Raw genomic sequence first — 19,718 nt, forward strand, 5'->3', positions numbered from 1 at the left:
CCCCTGGACCTATTTTTAAAATTCAGGTGGGAAAAGAAATCAGCCCTACAATCCAACTAACAGGTGTCATGAACTTTAATTGTAGAAACATCTATGATACAGGTTATTTTAAAAATCATTTCCTCAGGCATTTACAGAAATATTTTGAAATGTGGATGCAGAACCAACACAGACCAGATGGGGCAACTCCTCCCAACACATGGCAGAAAATGGATATATTAAGAGTGAGAAGATTGCTTTCATTTCCAAGGTTTAAACATAGGCAGTTTTATAGAAGCTGTACTGCAACAGTTACCTGACTCCATTGTTTTTGTTCCATTCTTCCATTTTGGTTTTTTGGGATCTTTATCTTTGCTTTTGATGGTTGGCTTGATGTGCATGGAGACAAGATACTATGTAAGTATTTTACAGTACATCCAGCATACTGTTAATAATATCACATAAATATAGAAGATGAATTACCTTGTAGGAAGCATGTACGTCCTTAGAGCCTAAAAAGCAAGTGAAATATATAATCAATAAAACCTGAATACTAAGAAAAACACATTCATCATTCTATGAAATAAGTAGAGAGCTCAGTCTGAGTGATAACAATTTTCATTTGCATCGATACAGACTACATTTGCTTGGGGTTTTGTGTTTGTGGATTTTGTTGAGTACAATCACAAGACTGAAATGTAGTAAATCAATATGGAGAAAATATCTTTAGTAATTAAAACTTGTAGTTAAGTTTCAAATAATAACAACACATTTGCAATCATCATAAATATTTAGGCAAGGTACATATACAAATGTGAAGATGCAGAATCTGGAGACCACAGTGATCTGTATTCAGAGAAGCAAAGAGAAACCTGAGAAGTTCAATGTCAAAGCTGAAGTAGTCAGATGGAAGCACATATGTCAAGTGACCTATGAATTCTTTAATCCATTTTATTATAACTGAGTATCCTCTACCTCATTTGTCTTATTATTAAAAAGTTTTCATCCACGATCTGTGGAAATGAACACTTTATTTCTCATCAAACTGTTTTTTTCTGAATTAATTGGACTTAGATATATGCATTTAGAATAACAGGTAGTACATATATGTGTGTTTTTTCATACCCATCTGGGAGCATGGCACATCTCCTAATCCTGCTTCCTTTGTTTTAGTCAATATCATGATTTCCTTTTCACCCTTGTACAGAGATACAGATCCTGCATCTGAAAAAATATGAGAAAGCATAATGAATTCAGATATGGCTATCCACAGCAAACTGTGATCCAAAAGCAGGCAGAATTGACAGATAGGAATGAAGTATTGTGTTTCCAAGTCTTTCATATAAACATGTTAGAAACAGTCTTGGTATATGAGAAATAATTTCCATAAAGAATTCTGGTTAAAAAAAAATGAGTCTGACATAAAACACCAGACATGATATCACATATTTTCTGAAAGTGCTGGCTCATCAGAAAATGAGACATCTAGAGATCAGAATTAAGCACAGGAATGAAGTGCATTCTTGCAGCACCAGGGACATGGTTTCATTCCAAAGCTCCAATATAATCATCATCATCATCATCATTATCATCATCATCATCATCCAGAATAATAAAAATAACTATCTTCCAATAAACAAAAGGTACAAAAACACTAAGTCACTAATCTAAATCACTCTTATAAATGTCACACACATGGGATGTGGCCTGGTAGGTGTGCAGGACAGATTTCTTTGAGCAGGTTGCCCAGATTTTTCCAGTCCCTACAGGTTTAAATCATCTCTGGACCAGGAATCATCTCACCTTTGGCTTGAAAGCAGGTACACTGAAAAATGCTGAATTGCATTCTCTTTTTTTACCTCCACAATTACCTGGCTAACTTCTTTATTTTCTCTCTCATTTTGCCTTCCTTCTAGCTTTTTCAAAAACAAAACCCTCTAGAGTAGAGGACTTCATTATTTCCATTTTACATTCTTTGTATGGGTTATTCCAACTACTTCCTGTCTGCCAGTGAAGCAAATTTATCTTTGAAATATGATTTCTAATTTGCAGATAAATGGATGAAGTTAGAGAAGACAATGCTAAGTTAAGTTAGCCAATCCCAAAAAACAAATGCTGAATGTTCTTTCTGATATAAGGAGGCTGATTCATAGTGGAGTACAGAGGGAGAGCATGGGAGGAATAGATTAACTCGGGCAGAGGGGTGGAGTGGAAGGGAGGGGGGACATGGGGTTAGAAATGATGGTGAGATGTGATTGACATCATTATCTAAAGTATATGTATGAAGACATGAATTGTTGTGAACATACTTTGTAAGCAGAGTTTTGAAAAATTGTGTTCTACATGTGTAATATAAATGGTAATGAATTTTGGTGTCATATATAAATTAAAAAAATAATTAACAAAAAGGACTATACCTTGAAAATATACATGGAAACTAATATAAATATACAGGATCTGACACAGGAAACAGTAAAATGTAAGTTTTATGAATATATATTTTGTGTATAAGGGGACAAATTAATAATTCCTATATGAGATATATTTTGATATGTAAGCAAACTTAACATCCAAAATAAAAAAATGGCAAAATACAGTCTAAAATTTATTTTGTGTACATAAATTATAATTACAGTAATTATAGATACAGAATTTTGGAAAGGGTAATATCAAATATTTTTAGTGAGCTAGGGTTAGGGTTAGAAAACTAAGATTAATATGTGGAAATATTCATAAGAATGTACTTGTGACCTAAATACACTTATCTTCATACATGTATATGAATGGAGTGACTCTACTTTGTGTACAAACAGAGACATAAAAAAATTGTGCTCTATATGTATTCTATGAATTGTAATGCATCCTGTCATATGCAATAATTTAAAATATTAAAAAGATAAAAAAGAAATATGATTTTTAAATTTTTGTCTTTTGTGTTATCCCCACTACATAAGAAATATGATCAGAATTATAGCAATATTTATGATGGCACTTGATCTTCTTCTTTCCCAGTGTGTAGGATCTACTAGTTTTTTTGTTTTTGTTTTTTTTTTTTAATTTCCCAAAGGGACATTCTTTTCCTGACTACAAAAATGCTGTTGGCATACTAGGATCATTGGAATCACCTTCGAATCTAAAGGAAATGTACAAGCAAAGACGTTCTAAGTCATAATGACATCTGAACATGGCCTCAACTGATGATTCACTACACTTTGAGAGTTCCAATGTAAATATTGTTGGAATCAAATACCACTAACTTAACTTGAATGTAGCTCTGGGTTTCTCCCTAGTGGTACCCATTAAATGAAAGTTTATAAAAAGCTATAACTTTCCAAATTTAGATATAGGTGAATTTTGGGACCATTCTGTAACCATTTCTATTTCTTTGCACTTTACTAATTGGTGTTTCTACCCTACACAATCTTTGTAAAGATACCAACACATTATGTGTCATTACATTTTTTACATGAATAATCTTTTGTGATAAACAAACATAACACTCTGGGAGTCCTTCTTTACTTCTCAATTTAACTCCATTTCAACTGTGACTAAATAAGGAAGGTTGGAAAATTTTTACTTTACACCTGATTCAGCTTTGAACCTGGGAACTCAAAAATGCTTCCCATATTTCGAAAACACTGTTCTTTCCCCCATCTTATGTAACTGAGGGTCCTTCTTTCCACTGAGTATAACTGCTACCTCTTCCATGACTCCCTGTAATTAATGCCTGTCTCAGTATTCATAACTACTTCTTCTGTTTAATTTCTACTTTACTTTGATTGAAGCATGTATAAAAATGCAACTCCTAATTCAGTTTCTTTAGCAATATCCACAGTTTAACCTATGACAAAAACCTAATACCATATGACTCATTATATTTCTTTGTCCTTACTAGGTAACAAATACTCTCTTTAAACAATTAAAATATACTAGTGCTCATGTTTTAAGACAATAGGCTTAATATAATGCAATGAATTTTGCATTATTTGTGACTCTTACCTTCTCTATGTTCATTGATTCTATTCTTTGATTGTGAAGAGGACACAACACATATGCTAGAAGTACAAGCCTCTGGAGGTTTCTCACAGACACTCTGGGGAAAATAATGCCAATAATGAGTTGCACAAAGAATTCATCATTACATTAATCTCATCACCATATATCTATTTAAAATTCATCAGAATTGGAAATAAGATGAGTGCATTTTGAACAAGAATATATTGCATAAGTTTTACTGTCTTAGGCAACCTCAGATAAAGTGAAATCTTATATAATCTACTTATTGGATAAAGCCAGAATGAGGGACATAGGAACTGTGTTCCTTCAGAATATACACACTGACAAGCATATACCACCACACAACTAGCATCAGTATATAATCAGTCAACTTTACACTGCCCAGCAGTTCTAAAAATGCTTTGAAACACTTTTAAGAATGGCACTTGGTGTTCCATACCATTTTAAATAGGAATGGCCAATTTTTTATTCTGAACGAATAATACTTGGTAAGATGAGAGTTTCAATTCTGTCACATTGTGTAGGAATGATAAACTGTTGTACTTGCTTCATTTATTCATCAGAGACTTTGAAAACTTAATGAATTTCAGTAAAAGACACCTCAAAGAAAGAAAACTACAGACCAATATCTCTGATGAACTTAGATGCAAAAATCCTCAATAAAATTCTGGCAAATCGGATACAAAGGCACATCAAAAAAATTGTACACCATGATCAAGTAGGATTCATCCCTGGGATGCAAGGATGGTTCAATATACGGAAATCAGTAAATGTTATTCACCACATCAATCGACTTAAAGATAAGAACCATATGATCATCTCAATAGACGCAGAAAAAGCTTTCGACAAAGTACAGCATCCCTTTATGTTCAAAACACTAGAAAAACTAGGGATAACAGGATCTTACCTCGACATTGTAAAAGCTATTTATGCCAAGCCTCAGGCTAGCATCATTCTGAATGGAGAAAAATTAGAGGCATTCCCCCTAAAATCTGGAACAAGACAGGGATGCCCTCTATCACCACTTCTATTCAATATAGTTCTCGAAACACTGGCCAGAGCAATTAGACAGACGAAAGAAATTAAAGGCATAAAAATAGGAAAAGAAGAACTTAAATTATCACTTTTTGCGGACGACATGATTCTATACCTAGAAGAACCAAAAGGGTCCACAAAAAAACTACTAGAACTAATAAATGAATTCAGCAAAGTAGCAGGATATAAAATTAACACGCATAAATCAAAGGCATTTCTGTATATCAGTGACAAAACTTCTGAAATGGAAATGAGGAAAAACACTCCATTCACAATATCCTCAAAGAAAATAAAATAATTGGGAATCAACCTAACAAAAGAGGTGAAAGATCTATACAATGAAAACTACAAAACCCTAAAGAGAGAAGTAGAAGAAGATCTTAGAAGATGGAAAAATATACCCTGTTCATGGATAGGCAGAACTAACATCATCAAAATGGCGATATTACCAAAAGTTCTCTATAGGTTTAATGCAATCCCAATCAAAATCCCAACGGCATTTCTTGTAGAAATAGATAAAGCAACCATGAAATTCATATGTAAAAATAAAAGGCCCAGAATAGCAAAAGCAATTCTAAGCAGGAAGCGTGAATCAGGCGGTATAGTGATACCAGATTTCAAACTATATTACAGAGCAATAGTAACAAAGACAGCATGGTACTGGTACCAAAACAGATGGGTGGACCAATAGTACAGAATAGAGGACACAGAGACTAATCCACAAAGCTACAACTATCTTATATTTGATAAAGGAGCTAAAAGCATGCAATGAAGGAAGGATAGCATCTTCAACAAATGGTGTTGGGAAAACTGGAAATCCATTTGCAACAAAATGAATCTGAATCCCCTCCTCTCGCCATGCACAAAAGTTAACTCAAAGTGGATCAAGGAACTAGATATCAAAACAGAGACTCTGCGCCTGATAGAGGAAAAAGTTGGCTCCGATCTACATATTGTGGGGTCGGGTTCCAAATTCCTTAACAGGACACCTATAGCACAAGAGGTAATAACAAGAATCAACAAATGGGACTTACTTAAACTGAAAAGTTTTTTTCTCAACAAGAGAAACAATAAGAGAGGTAAATAGGGAGCCTACATCATGGGAACAAATTTTTACTCCTCACACTTCAGATAGAGCCCTAATATCCAGAGTATACAAAGAACTCAAAAAAGTAAACAATAATAAAACAAATAACCCAATCAACAAATGGGACAAAGACCTGAACAGACACTTCTCAGAGGAGGACATACAGTCAATCAACAAATATATGAAAAAATGTTCACCTTCTCTAGCAGTCAGAGAAATGCAAATCAAAACCATCCTAAGATACCATCTCACTCCAGTAAGATTGGCAGCCATTATGAACTCAAACAACAACAAGTGCTGGCGAGGATGTGGGGAAAAGGGTACTCTTGTACATTGCTGGTGGGACTGCAAACTAGTGCAGCCAATTTGGAAAGCAGTATGGAGATTCCTGGGAAAGCTGGGAATGGAACCACCATTTGACCCAGCTATTGCCCTTCTCGGATTATTCCCTGAAGACCTTAAAAGAGCTTATTACAGGGATACTGCCACATCGATGTTCATAGCGGCACAATTCACAATTGCTAGACTGTGGAACCAACCCAGATGCCCTTCAATAGATGAATGGATAAAAAAAAATGTGGCATTTATACACCATGGAATATTATGCAGCACTAAAAAATGACAAAATCATGGATTTTGCAGGGAAATGGATGGCACTAGAGCAGATTATGCTTAGTGAAGCTAGCCAATCCCTAAAAAACAAATACCAAATGTCTTCTTTGATATAATGAGAATAACCAGGATCAGAGCAGGGAGGAAGAGCAGGAAGGAAAGATCAACATTAAACAGATACAACAGGTGGGAGGGAAAGGGAGAGAAAAGAGAAATTGCATGGTAATGGAGGGAGACGCTCATTGTTATACTAAAGCACTCATAAGAGGTTGTGAGGGGAATGGGTAAATAAACAAGGAGAGAAGTGAAATACAGTAGATGGGGTAGAGAGACAAGATGGGAGGGGAGGGGGGGAATAGTAGAGGATAGGAAAGGGAGCAGAATACAACAGATACTAATAGGGCATTATGTAAAAATGTGGATATGTAACAGATGTGATTCTGCAATCTGTATTTGGGGTATAAATGGGAGTTCATAACCAACTTGAATCTAATGTATGAAACATGATATGTCAATAGCTTTGTAATGTTTTGAACAACCAATAAAAAAAAGAGAAAAAAAAGTTTCTTCTCAGCAAAAGAAACAATCTGTGAGGTGAATAGAAAGCCTCCATCTTTGGAGCAAATTTTTCCCCTCACACAACAGATAGAGCACTAATCTTTAGCAGATATAAAGAACTCAATATGTAAGCATCAAAAAACAAATAATCCAATCTATAATGGGCAAAGGACCTGAACAGACCCTTCTCAGAAGAGGATATACAATCAATCAACAAATATAAGAAAAAATGTTCATCATCACTAGCAGTTAGAGAAATGCAAATCAAAACTACTCTAAGATTGCATCTCACTCCAGTCAGAATGACAGCTATTATGAAGACAAACAACAATAAGTGTTGGAGAGGATGCGGGGGGAAAAGGCACACTCATACATTGCTGGTGTGACTGCAAATTGTTGCAGCCAACAAGGAAAGAAATACGGAGATTCCCTGGAAAACTGGGAATGGAACCACAATTTGACCCAGCTATCCCTCTGCTCGGTCTATACCCAAAGGACTTAAAATAAGCATACTACAGGGACACAGCCACATCAATATTTATAACAGCACAATTCACAATAGCTAAATTGTGGAACCAACCTAGATGTCCTTCAGTAGATGAATGAATTAAAAAATGTGGCATATATACACAATGGAATATTACTTAGCAATAAAAGAGGATAAAATCATGGCATTCACAGGAAAGTGGATGGAGTTGTAGAATATAATGCTAAGTGTAGTTAGCCAATCCCCAAAAGACAAATGCTGAATGTTTTCTCTGATATAAGTTAACTGACTCCTAGTTCTAACATAGTTCTGGCAGAACAAAAAATTGCAGTTTCTCTCAAAGTTAAATAAAATTATTATATGACCCACAAATTTCACTTCGTTCCCTAGTGACTCCTAGTTGGGTAGTGAGGGAGAGTATGAGAGGAATAGAGATACTCTAGATAGACCAGAGGGTTAGGAAGAGAAGAGAGGGGGCAGGGGGTTAGCAATGAGGGTGGAATGTTATGGACATCATTATCCAAAGTTCATGTATGACGACATGAATTGGTTTGAACATATTTTATATACAGAGATATGAACAATTGTGCTCTCTCTACATAATAAGAATTGTAATGCATTTCACTGTCATGCATTTAAAAATAAAATCAATTAAAAATTAAAAAAAAAATTAGAAATCCTAGACAGAAGTGTCTCCATTTCAGTTATATTAGTTTAAGGGAATTGTGAAGATTTGCATGATTTTGTTTGTACCTTTTTTTTTCCAAAACATATATGATTTTCTAAGATTTTTTTCAGTTTTCATTTTATTTCCTTTATTACATTTTTATTTTTATTTTATATTCTGTCCTATTCCCATTAATATTGAATTTCACCCTCATTTCCGCTTGAATCTCTGCTTACTATAACCACTTTCATTTTCTGTTCTTTTTAAAATTTATCATGAAAATTTTATTGTCACTAATGACTTTTCTCTAGTCTTATGAGTATTATTATTTCCTATGAACTTCAATTAATTATTAAGTATTATAGAAGCCACATAAAATATACAGTTCATTTATACGTATGTTTTGCTTTAAGCTATGATTGTTCCTAGAGGGTCATCTTTCTCCTTGATGAGATACTGGTGAGTAATTATTGTATGTTAAATATGCTCATTTGGGAATTTGATTCGGAACACAATGGCCTGACCCAAACACATCCCAAGGAAAGATCTGTACACTAAAAGGACGCATACATAACAGTTGAAATAAAGTCCTTGCAAATTCTCCTCCAAAAATATAGGGCATTAAGATACCACAAAAATTTTGCAAGTTCCCAGTACCTGCATCCAAGTTCGTTTTACTAATGTCCACTTCAGAGGTGGAATAAAAATGTTTAGTAATTTTCTTGAATTCTTGCATGAAAAGTAAAGGAACTAAAAGTTTTCGTTTGTACTCTATAACAGGATTGATGGATACATCCTGAAAGGTCCTGATTCTATAATAGGCTGTTTGGTTTCTCCTTTAAGTCTATTTCCTGTCTCAGCCTACATACTGGAGTGTGTAGGGAGATTGGAGTCTTTAATACCAGCATGGATTACTGATAATGGGAAACTAAAATTTTGAGCCTTAGGGAATGATGATCTTTAACATGAATGTGTTCACTGGCCATTTCATTTATGTACTCTCCAACTTTCAACTGGATCTCTTAGATCCAGTCTTAGATTTAATCCTCATTATGTGAGGAGGTCACACAGAAGAAAATTAAAACAATACTCAAAAAATCTCCCCACATTAGTAAGATGAAGTTTACTTTTAAGCTTCTGCTTACATGATTTCTAAAACTATTTTCTTGTTCATGTTGTGCTACATTTTTAGACTTAAATATTAAATTATGATCTTGATTTATAAGTATGTATTGTGTGATGTCATTTTGTTTGGCATAATTTTCCTTGCCATCAAAGAAAAGAAATAGACCATGAATTTAAATTGACACATTTACTTACCTGTCTATGGCTTTTTTCCATGCCATCAACACTCTCCTTTAATTCCTCTGATGACGTATGGCATTGTGAATCTGGAGATAAATGCATAGATGTACTTAAACTACTTAATAGAGTTAGACTGAGTGAAAATCTAGCCAACTAAAAACATAATGGTAATAATCATACAATTTGATTTTCACAATGATACGTTTTAGTTAAGTTTAATTTTAGTTGAATGCTTATGCTGTTGGAAATTTTTGGATTCTTGTGTGAGCTTGGTGGCTGTACTCAGAGCCACCAAGTGTATCCTTGGCAAGAACGCAAGTACTTACTTCAAATAAAAGGCCATTATTTTTATTTATTTATGTATTTATTTTTGAAGACAGAGTGTCTGAATATTCCCTGGCTTACTGGGAACCTGACATCAGCCTGCCTCAGTCTCTAACTAAGCTGAAATTACACATGAGTCCCTCTTCACCAAGGGTGTGGTGAGTGATTTAGCAGGGATTTTTACTAATCTAATGCTTGAACAAAACAAGAGTTTACCATATCCGATGCACATGATATCTCAAAGATTCAACCACTCAAAGAAAAATGATATTTTGCAGAAAAAAATTGCTAAAATTACAACGGAAACAAGAAACTTCACACTGTTTACTATGTCTTTTTCCTAATAGTAATTTTAATGAACCAGTGCATGTAACTTTGGTGTCAACAAAAACGTATGTGTATATATGGTCACTGTGATACCTTTGACAGTGAACCACATATTTGTTTCCTTTCCTTTTCCTGCATTTCTTCTGTTAGGATTCACTCTGTTTTTGGAAGCATTACTCATGGTGCGTATGATTCCTGACATAAACTCTTTTTGCTTCTCTGGCGTTAGCTACCTCAGACCGTGTCCCGCTATTGTACTGAGTAATAATCAGTTGGCCTGTAAGTTATTCGTTTTCTGTCTAGTTCACTAGGTCCTGGACTTCAGGAGATGCTTTGACAACACACTGGTTTGAACACCTCATAATTGAGTGTCAGGTAAGTGTCTGAGGCAACAACACTTGGCGTGGATGGTGTCTTTTGTAGAGGTAGGGATGAACGGAGACTTGAGGAATGAGGCCACCAGCCAGAGGCAGAGAATGGTGAAAATGTGGAAGGTTATAGCATCACATAGAGACAAGGGTTAAGGGGGACGGTATATGTCTGATGATACAGGGATTGGTGAAAACTGCCAGAAGAGCATGCCGGTAGAAACGGGCTAAACATACAGTTAGGAAGAATTTGCATTGTGAAAGATGCCTCAAAATGTTGAGATGGTTGAACATACACATAGCAAATACTTTCATCTAGGCCATGGATCCATATATAGCTGGAACTATCTCAAATCTGTGGGCACATGAGCTTGAGGGGCATGATCATGAATGGAGTTGAATAAAGAGAATGCAAAAGTGCACTATGAGGTTGATGCCGGCCTGAATGAAGGAATGTCTTCCAAAGGATCTGGGTTCTGTTTTTACCATACATAGGTGACACAAACAACAAGTCAAAGAATAATGAGCAAAGACTCCTTTGGGATGTGGAAGAATTAATGGATTGATTACTCTGAGATAAAATTTCAGGAAAGAGTGTTCACCAGCAAATGTTCACTTTAGAAGCAAGGGATAAACTAAAGTATATATGATCATACATTTTATTATTTCTTGCCTCAAACTGACCCCAAGAGTTGTCAAAGTCAGTACCTAAGTAGCATAAAAACAAGTTTGATGCATTTGGTTGATACACTAGATGTCAGGGTAGAGTGCACATTGTCTTTTAAATTAGATTTTCCTGTATTTCACAGGCCGGCCTTGACATCTTGGCTTCAAGAAAAAACAAGTCCTCGTAATCTCAGGATTCTGGATCTCAGTCCTGCACCCCTGGACCTATTTTTTAAATTGGGGTGGGAAGAAAAATCAGCCTCACAATCCAACTGACAGGTGTCATGATTCCGATTTCGGATGTTTAATTGTAGAAACATCTAGGATATAGGTAATTTTAGAACATCTTTTCCTCATAGATTAACAGAAATATTTTGAAATGTGGATGCATCATCAACACAGACCCGATGGGGCAAATCCTTCCAACACATGGCACAAATGAATATATCAGGAGTGAAAATATGCTATCATTTCCAAGGTTTAATCATAGGTGGTTTTATAGAAGTTGTACTGCAAAAGTTACCTGATTTCCGTTTCATTTCTGGCTTCCACCATTTTTGTTTTTTGAGAGCTGTGTCTTTGCTTTTAACGGTGGGCTTGATGTGCTTGGAGACAAGATAACACGTAAATATTTTACAGTGCATACAGCATGCATTTAATAATATAACTTAAACATAGAAGATGATTTACCTTGTATGAAGCATGTACATCCTTAGATACTGAAAAGCAAATAAAATACATAATCAATAAAGCCTGAATATATTTAAAAAAAACACACTCATATTCCTACTAATTGAGTACAGAGCTCAGTCCAAGTGATAACTCTTTTTGTTAGCATTGATATAGATTACATTATCTTTGCAGTTTTAAGTTTTGGGATTTTTGTAGATCACAAGACTGAAAGGTCCAAAATGAATATTGACAATATCTCTTTAGTAAATAAGTCTTGCAGTTAAGTTTCAAATGGTAAGAACACCTTTGTGATCATTATAAATAATTCGGCAAGGGTACATATACAAATGTGAAGACACAGAATGCTGGAGACCACAGAGATCTGTATTCAGAGAAGGAAGGAGGTATCCGGAGAATTTCGATGTCAAAGCAGAAGTAGTCAGATGGCAGCACATATGTCAAGTGACCTATGAATTGTTTAATCCATTTTATTATAACTAAGTATCCTGTACCTCAAGATCCAGGACAAGGTGTACTTTATTCCTTATCAGTATTTTTTCTTCTGAACTAATTGGATTAGATGTATGCATTTAGAATAACAGGTAATATGAACATGATTGTTTTTTCATACCCATCTGGGACTGTGGCACATCTTCTGATCCTGCTTCCTCTGATTTAGTGGATATTACCTTTCCCTTTTCACCATTGGACAAAGATACAGGTTCTGCATCTAAAAAAAAAAATATGAGAAAGCATAAAGAATTTAGATATGGTCATCCACAGCAATCTGTGATCCAAGAGCAGGAAGAATTGACAGGACTCAAAATTCTGTCATATAAACACATTAGTAACAGTCTTAATATTTGAGGAATAAATTCCATAAGAAATTCTAGTTTAAAAACGTGTCTGCCATAACACATACAGACATGATTTCACATATTTTTTTGAATGTGCTGGCTGATCAGAAAATTAGTTATCAGAATTTAGCACAGGAGTGGAACGCATTTTTGAAGCACAAAGGAACATGGTTTCAATCCAAAGAACCAAAATAATAATAATAATGATAATGATAATAATAGTAATAATAATACAATTATCATCAAAAAATAAAACAAACTTTGAAAAAAACTAATTTTTAAAAACACGTGGTCACAGATCAAAATCACTCTTAGGATGCCATACACATGGTGGGGCCTGGTGGGTATGCAGGACAGATTTGTTCAGGTTGCCCTGATTCTTCCAGTCCCTCCTTGTTTCAATCATCTGGGGACCAGGAATTATTCCACTTTTGGTTTGAAGGCAGGCAAACTGAAAAATGCTGAATTGCATTTTCTCATTTTCCCCTCCAAAATTTCCTTCCTAAATTCTTTATTTTCTTCCTCATTTTGCCTCTCACCTAGTTTCTCATAAAACCCTCTAGAGCAGGAGACTCTTTTCTTTCCATTTTCTATCTTTTTTGTATGGGTTATTTGAACTTTTTAATGCCTGGCAATGTAGCAAATTTATCTTAGAAATGTAATTTTTAAATTTTTGTCTTTTGTGTTATCCCCACTACCTAAGAAATATGCACATTATTTTTGCAATATTTATTCAGGCATTTGATCCTCTCCTATCTTGGATTGTAGGGTCTACTCGTGTTTTTTTTGTTTGTTTGTTTGTTTTTTTGTTTTGTTTTGTTTTGTTTTGTTGTTTTTTGTCCAACAGGGACATTCTTTGCCTGGCTACAAAAAATGCTGTGGGCATACCAGGATCATCGGAATCACCTTAGAATGAAAGGATATGTAGAAGGAAAGAACTTCTGAGTCACAATGAGCTTCTGATCATGGCCCCAACAGATGATTCATTATAGTTTGAGAGATCTAGTAGGAATTTTGTTGAAATCCATAGCTTCTATCTTAACTTGAATGGACCTCTGGGTTTCTCCCTGGGATGTTACCCTCAAATGAAAGTTCAGTCAAGCTATTATCTTTCCAAATTTAGTTTTAGATATCTGTGAATTTGGGGACCACTCTGTAACCATTTCTATTTCTTTCCACTTTCCTAATTGGTGTTTCTACCCTATACATAATTTTATACAGAATAGCAACACATTTGGTGTCATTAGAGTTTATACATGAAGAAACTTTTGTGATAAACAAACATGACAACGTGGGAATTCCTTCTTCACTCCTCAATTTAATTCCATTCCAACTGTGACTAAGTCAGGAATGTTGGAAAATTTTTACTGTACACTTCATTCAGCTTTGGACCTGGAAACTCAAAAATGCTTCCCATATTTTAAAAATGCTGCTCTTTTCCCACCTCTTATGTAACTGAGGGTCCTTCCTTCCACTGAGTACTACTGCTATTTCTTCCTTCATTGACTCCCTGCAATTAATGCCTGTCTCAGTGTTCATATCCTCTTCTTCTCTTTCATTTCTATTTTACTTTGATTGAAGCATGTCTCAAAATGCAATTCATAGTTCAGATGGTTTTAACAATATCCCCAGTTTGACCTGTGACAGAAACCTAATACATTAGGACTCAATATATTTTTTTTATTCTTACTAGATAATACATACACTCTTGGCACAATTACACTATTTTAGTGTTCTTGCTTTAAAGCAATATGCTCACCAATGTCTTTTGCGTTTTTTGTCATTCTTACCTTCTCCATGTTCGTTTGTTCGTGTACAGGATCCACTAGATATACTGGAAGCACAAACTTCTGTAGATTGCTTACGGACACTCTGGGGAAAGTAATACTAATAATAAGTTGCATAAAGTTTTCATCATCACATATCACCTATCACCATATATATATTTGTGAAATCATCAGCAGTAGAAATTAGATGAGTGCATTTTGAACAAGAATATATTGTACAAGTTTCACTGTCCTAGGCAGTTCAGATTAACTGAGCTCATATATCATCCTGGCGAATGATTGGATAAAGCCAAAATGAGGGACATAGGAACTGTGTTCCTTCAGAATATACACACTGACAAGCATGTAGCCCCCAAAAACTAGCATCAGTATATAATCAGTCGACTTTACACTGCCCAGCAGTTCTAACAATGCTTTGAAACACTTTTAAGAATGGCACTTGGTGTTCCATAGCATTTTAAATTGGAATGGCCAATTTTTTATTCTGAAAGAATGATACTTGGTAAGATGAGAGTTTCAAATCTGTCACCTTGTGTAGGAATGATAAACTGTTGTACTTGCTTCATTTATTCATCAGAGACTTTGAAAACTTAATGCATTTCAGCAAAATATTTCCCAAGTCAAAACTTATTTTAAAAAAGTAAAATATACTGAGGAAGTGTGTCTCTATGTAACATGAACATAACAGCACACACACTTAAGTAAGGTATGCAACACTTTCATTGGAGAAGAAACTAAGAGGTATTTCAAGTAGAGAGGTGACTCCCATCTCTGAAAAGCTGACTATTTGCAGAGGTGGGAGTCATTTGAACTGGTGCATATTTGTTTGAAGAAAAAGACAGGCTGCGGGAAATCACAGGAGTGGCACAATGGAGAGCCAGTGACCAGATGAAACCAGAAATATGAGATACTCAAAGAGGAAATGCATTCGTGGAAGAAATAGAGTAAAGCCGGAGGAGGGAAAACTAGCTGGCTATGAGAGAGGAATATGCTGACTGGTGAGCTGAGGAGAATCTCACCCATCCAATTAGGAAATGGGGAAAAGCAACAGATAGATGTTCTCCAAACCACAAACACAACTTCTTTATAAATACATAAAATACATCTAGAATTCAGGAAAATACCATCCCAAACTCCATTGATATTTCAGCTCATGCCATCCAGAGAGGCATTCATCAAGACTTTAAATAATAAGTGCTGGAGAGGATGTGGGTAAAAATGTACAACCGTACACTGTGGGACTGAAAATCAGGACTTCCCATCTGAAAAGCAGTATGGAGAGTCATCAGAAGGTAAGGAATATGAACATCCTGGGCCCAGGGTTCCCAATCCTTGTTCTTATACCCAATTTACAATGATTCTGTGTACACATGAGACACTGAAACTTCAATGTTTATGGTGGTTTCTATCATAATTAGAAAGATATGAAATGAGCCCAGATGCACCTTAACACAAAAATGGATCAATCAACACCTAGAAACTTGGCACTGAATTTGAGCAAACTAGTTTTTCATGATACACCATCATGTCAAAATGAGTCCTCATATAGCATATAAAAACACTGCCCTAAAAATTTCTAAAATATAAAACCTGGAACATCAAAATCCCTTAATTTCATAAAAGGATGATATTTTAAAACAAACAAGTAGGAAACTTATTATTCTAAGGCCAAATAGAACCTTTTCAGCAAAGGAAAGACTTCATTTTCCCTGCAATGTCAAGGAATATTTGATGTAATCCAAACCTTCCAGGCAGAATCTGAGTGTGTGTTTAGGAGCCTCTCCACTCCTGTTACATTATCCTGGCTTTCTTCCTGGGATATCCAGAAAATATTACCCAGTTTCTTCCTAACATTTGAAAGAGTGAACTTTATAAAAATGTGGTTTGGAGGTACCTATAACCAGAATCAAGGTGGGAGCAGGAGAGAAACCCAGACACAGAGCTGCTGAGAGAGCTGGGAACTTAGAGCATGGGCCTGTAGTCTAGGTTAAGAATAGTAGTTCATGGCACTGTCATGCATCATGTGCTCACAGCTCTGTGACAGCACAGGCCAAGGCTAAATCTGATAGACAAAGGGCAGCCTGTAGTACCATAAACATGAAATGAATACTAGGCATGGTAAACCACTCTACTGAGAATAATTTAGAATACCTATACCCCTATTAACATTACACAGGCCGTCAAAGGCACCCTCTTAAGAATTTCAATATTGTCCTGAGTACATGGGCTCTCAGTGGTGTCTCAGCAGGAAACACTGCATCCCTTACACCTCCATGATTCAGTAGCCAGGTATCCTCCCACAATTTTAGATGGTTACTCATCATATGGGCTCAGGATAGTGAGTGACAGGCATGTGCTGAAAGCTCTCATCAGGAAGAGGTGTGTGGCTGCTGTGGACGTTCTGTAGAGTAGATGTTCACAGAGGTACTGTCTCTTTCAAACTGGTGCTTTGGGAATAATGAACGTGAGCAAGAACTGCTAGTTGAGAACTCAAGGGACAGAATTCTCAACTGCAAGTTGAGAATTCAAAGGACAGTGCTGGGGCAGGAAAAGGTAGAATGGTATTTTCACTGAGGTCTGAGGAAAAGTCACAGATTCTGAAACCAGACCTGTCTCCCATGCTCCAAGAGATTATAGGAAAAGGCCTCAGTGACTTGGAATCATGCACAGTACAAGACCACTGAGTTGGGCTGGGGATGTGGCTCAAGAGGTGTGCGCTCGCCTAGAATGAGTGTGGCACCTGTTCCATCCTCAGCACCACATACAAACAAAGATGTTGTGTCTACCGAAAACTAACAAATAAGTATTTAAAAATTCTCATTCTATCTCTCTCTCTCTCTCTCTCTCTCTCTCTCTCTCTCTCTCTCTCTCTCTCTCCCCATGTCTTTTAAAAAAAGACCACTGAGTAAGGAATTCCATAATTGGGGTCTGCATTATACATTAGTCCCCAGCCTTCATGGACCACTGTGTTCATCAGCAATTTCTACATCCATAGACCCATGTGTCTGAGTACAAAATCCAATACTGAGAGTAATTTCCTTTGTAACTTTCAAAATTCCCTTAGCATTATCTGGGAGTTGTTGGAGAGCAAGGAGCAGAGGAGATCCACTTGAGCACACCAATGTCAGCAGCGAAGGCCTTTTTGAACTAGAGCAGATAAAGAAACTGATGGACAATATTTGCTTCCTCCAAACCATAAAGAGCTTTAGCTTTCCAAAATTAGAAATCCTGGACAGAAGTGTCTCCATTTCAGTTATATTAGTTTAAGGGAATTGTGAAGATTTGCATGATTTTGTTTGTACCTTTTTTTTTCCAAAACATATATGATTTTCTAAGATTTTTTTTCAGTTTTCATTTTATTTCCTTTATTACATTTTTATTTTTATTTTATATTCTGTCCTATTCCAATTAATATTGAATTTCACCCTCATTTCCTCTTGAATCTCTGCTTACTATAACCACTTTCATTTTCTGTTCTTTTTAAAATTTATCATGAAAATTTTATTGTCACTAATGACTTTTCTCTAGTCTTATGAGTATTATTATTTCCTATGAACTTCAATTAATTATTAAGTATTATAGAAACCACATAAAATATACAGTTCATTTATACGTATGTTTTGCTTTAAGCTATGATTGTTCCTGGAGGGTCATCTTTCTCCTTGATGAGATACTGGTGAGTAATTATTGTATGTTAAATATGCTCATTTGGGAATTTGATTCGGAACACGATGGCCTGACCCAAACACATCCCAAGGAAAGATCTGTACACTAAAAGGACGCATACATAACAGTTGAAATAAAGTCCTTGCAAATTCTCCTCCAAAAATATAGGGCATTAAGATACCACAAAAATTTTGCAAGTTCCCAGTACCTGCATCCAAGTTCGTTTTACTAATGTCCACTTCAGAGGTGGAATAAAAATGTTTAGTAATTTTCTTGAATTCTTGCATGAAAAGTAAAGGAACTAAAAGTTTTCGTTTGTACTCTATAACAGGATTGATGGATACATCCTGAAAGGTCCTGATTCTATAATAGGCTGTTTGGTTTCTCCTTTAAGTCTATTTCCTGTCTCAGCCTACATACTGGAGTGTGTAGGGAGATTGGAGTCTTTAATACCAGCATGGATTACTGATAATGGGAAACTAAAATTTTGAGCCTTAGGGAATGATGATCTTTAACATGAATGTGTTCACTGGCCATTTCATTTATGTACTCTCCAACTTTCAACTGGATCTCTTAGATCCAGTCTTAGATTTAATCCTCATTATGTGAGGAGGTCACACAGAAGAAAATTAAAACAATACTCAAAAAATCTCCCCACATTAGTAAGATGAAGTTTACTTTTAAGCTTCTGCTTACATGATTTCTAAAACTATTTTCTTGTTCATGTTGTGCTACATTTTTAGACTTAAATATTAAATTATGATCTTGATTTATAAGTATGTATTGTGTGATGTCATTTTGTTTGGCATAATTTTCCTTGCCATCAAAGAAAAGAAATAGACCATGAATTTAAATTGACACATTTACTTACCTGTCTATGGCTTTTTTCCATGCCATCAACACTCTCCTTTAATTCCTCTGATGACGTATGGCATTGTGAATCTGGAGATAAATGCATAGATGTACTTAAACTACTTAATAGAGTTAGACTGAGTGAAAATCTAGCCAACTAAAAACATAATGGTAATAATCATACAATTTGATTTTCACAATGATACGTTTTAGTTAAGTTTAATTTTAGTTGAATGCTTATGCTGTTGGAAATTTTTGGATTCTTGTGTGAGCTTGGTGGCTGTACTCAGAGCCACCAAGTGTATCCTTGGCAAGAACGCAAGTACTTACTTCAAATAAAAGGCCATTATTTTTATTTATTTATGTATTTATTTTTGAAGACAGAGTGTCTGAATATTCCCTGGCTTACTGGGAACCTGACATCAGCCTGCCTCAGTCTCTAACTAAGCTGA

The 19,718-nt window shown here is 35.4% G+C and overlaps 1 long non-coding RNA gene across 1 annotated transcript; it reads right to left on the reverse strand.

The window, feature by feature from the left end:
• Positions 1–12,739: 12,739 nt before the first annotated feature.
• On the reverse strand, positions 12,740–19,359 carry LOC144372209 (uncharacterized). Its single transcript, XR_013432262.1, has 3 exons — positions 19,286–19,359; positions 14,752–14,833; positions 12,740–12,834 (listed from the first exon to the last, which is right to left on the reverse strand). It is a non-coding gene; the product is annotated as an uncharacterized LOC144372209 (long non-coding RNA).
• Positions 19,360–19,718: the final 359 nt, after the last annotated feature.

The sequence above is a fragment of the Ictidomys tridecemlineatus genome (genome assembly GCF_052094955.1).
Source record: "Ictidomys tridecemlineatus isolate mIctTri1 chromosome 1 unlocalized genomic scaffold, mIctTri1.hap1 SUPER_1_unloc_7, whole genome shotgun sequence".
NCBI lineage: Eukaryota > Metazoa > Chordata > Mammalia > Rodentia > Sciuridae > Ictidomys > Ictidomys tridecemlineatus.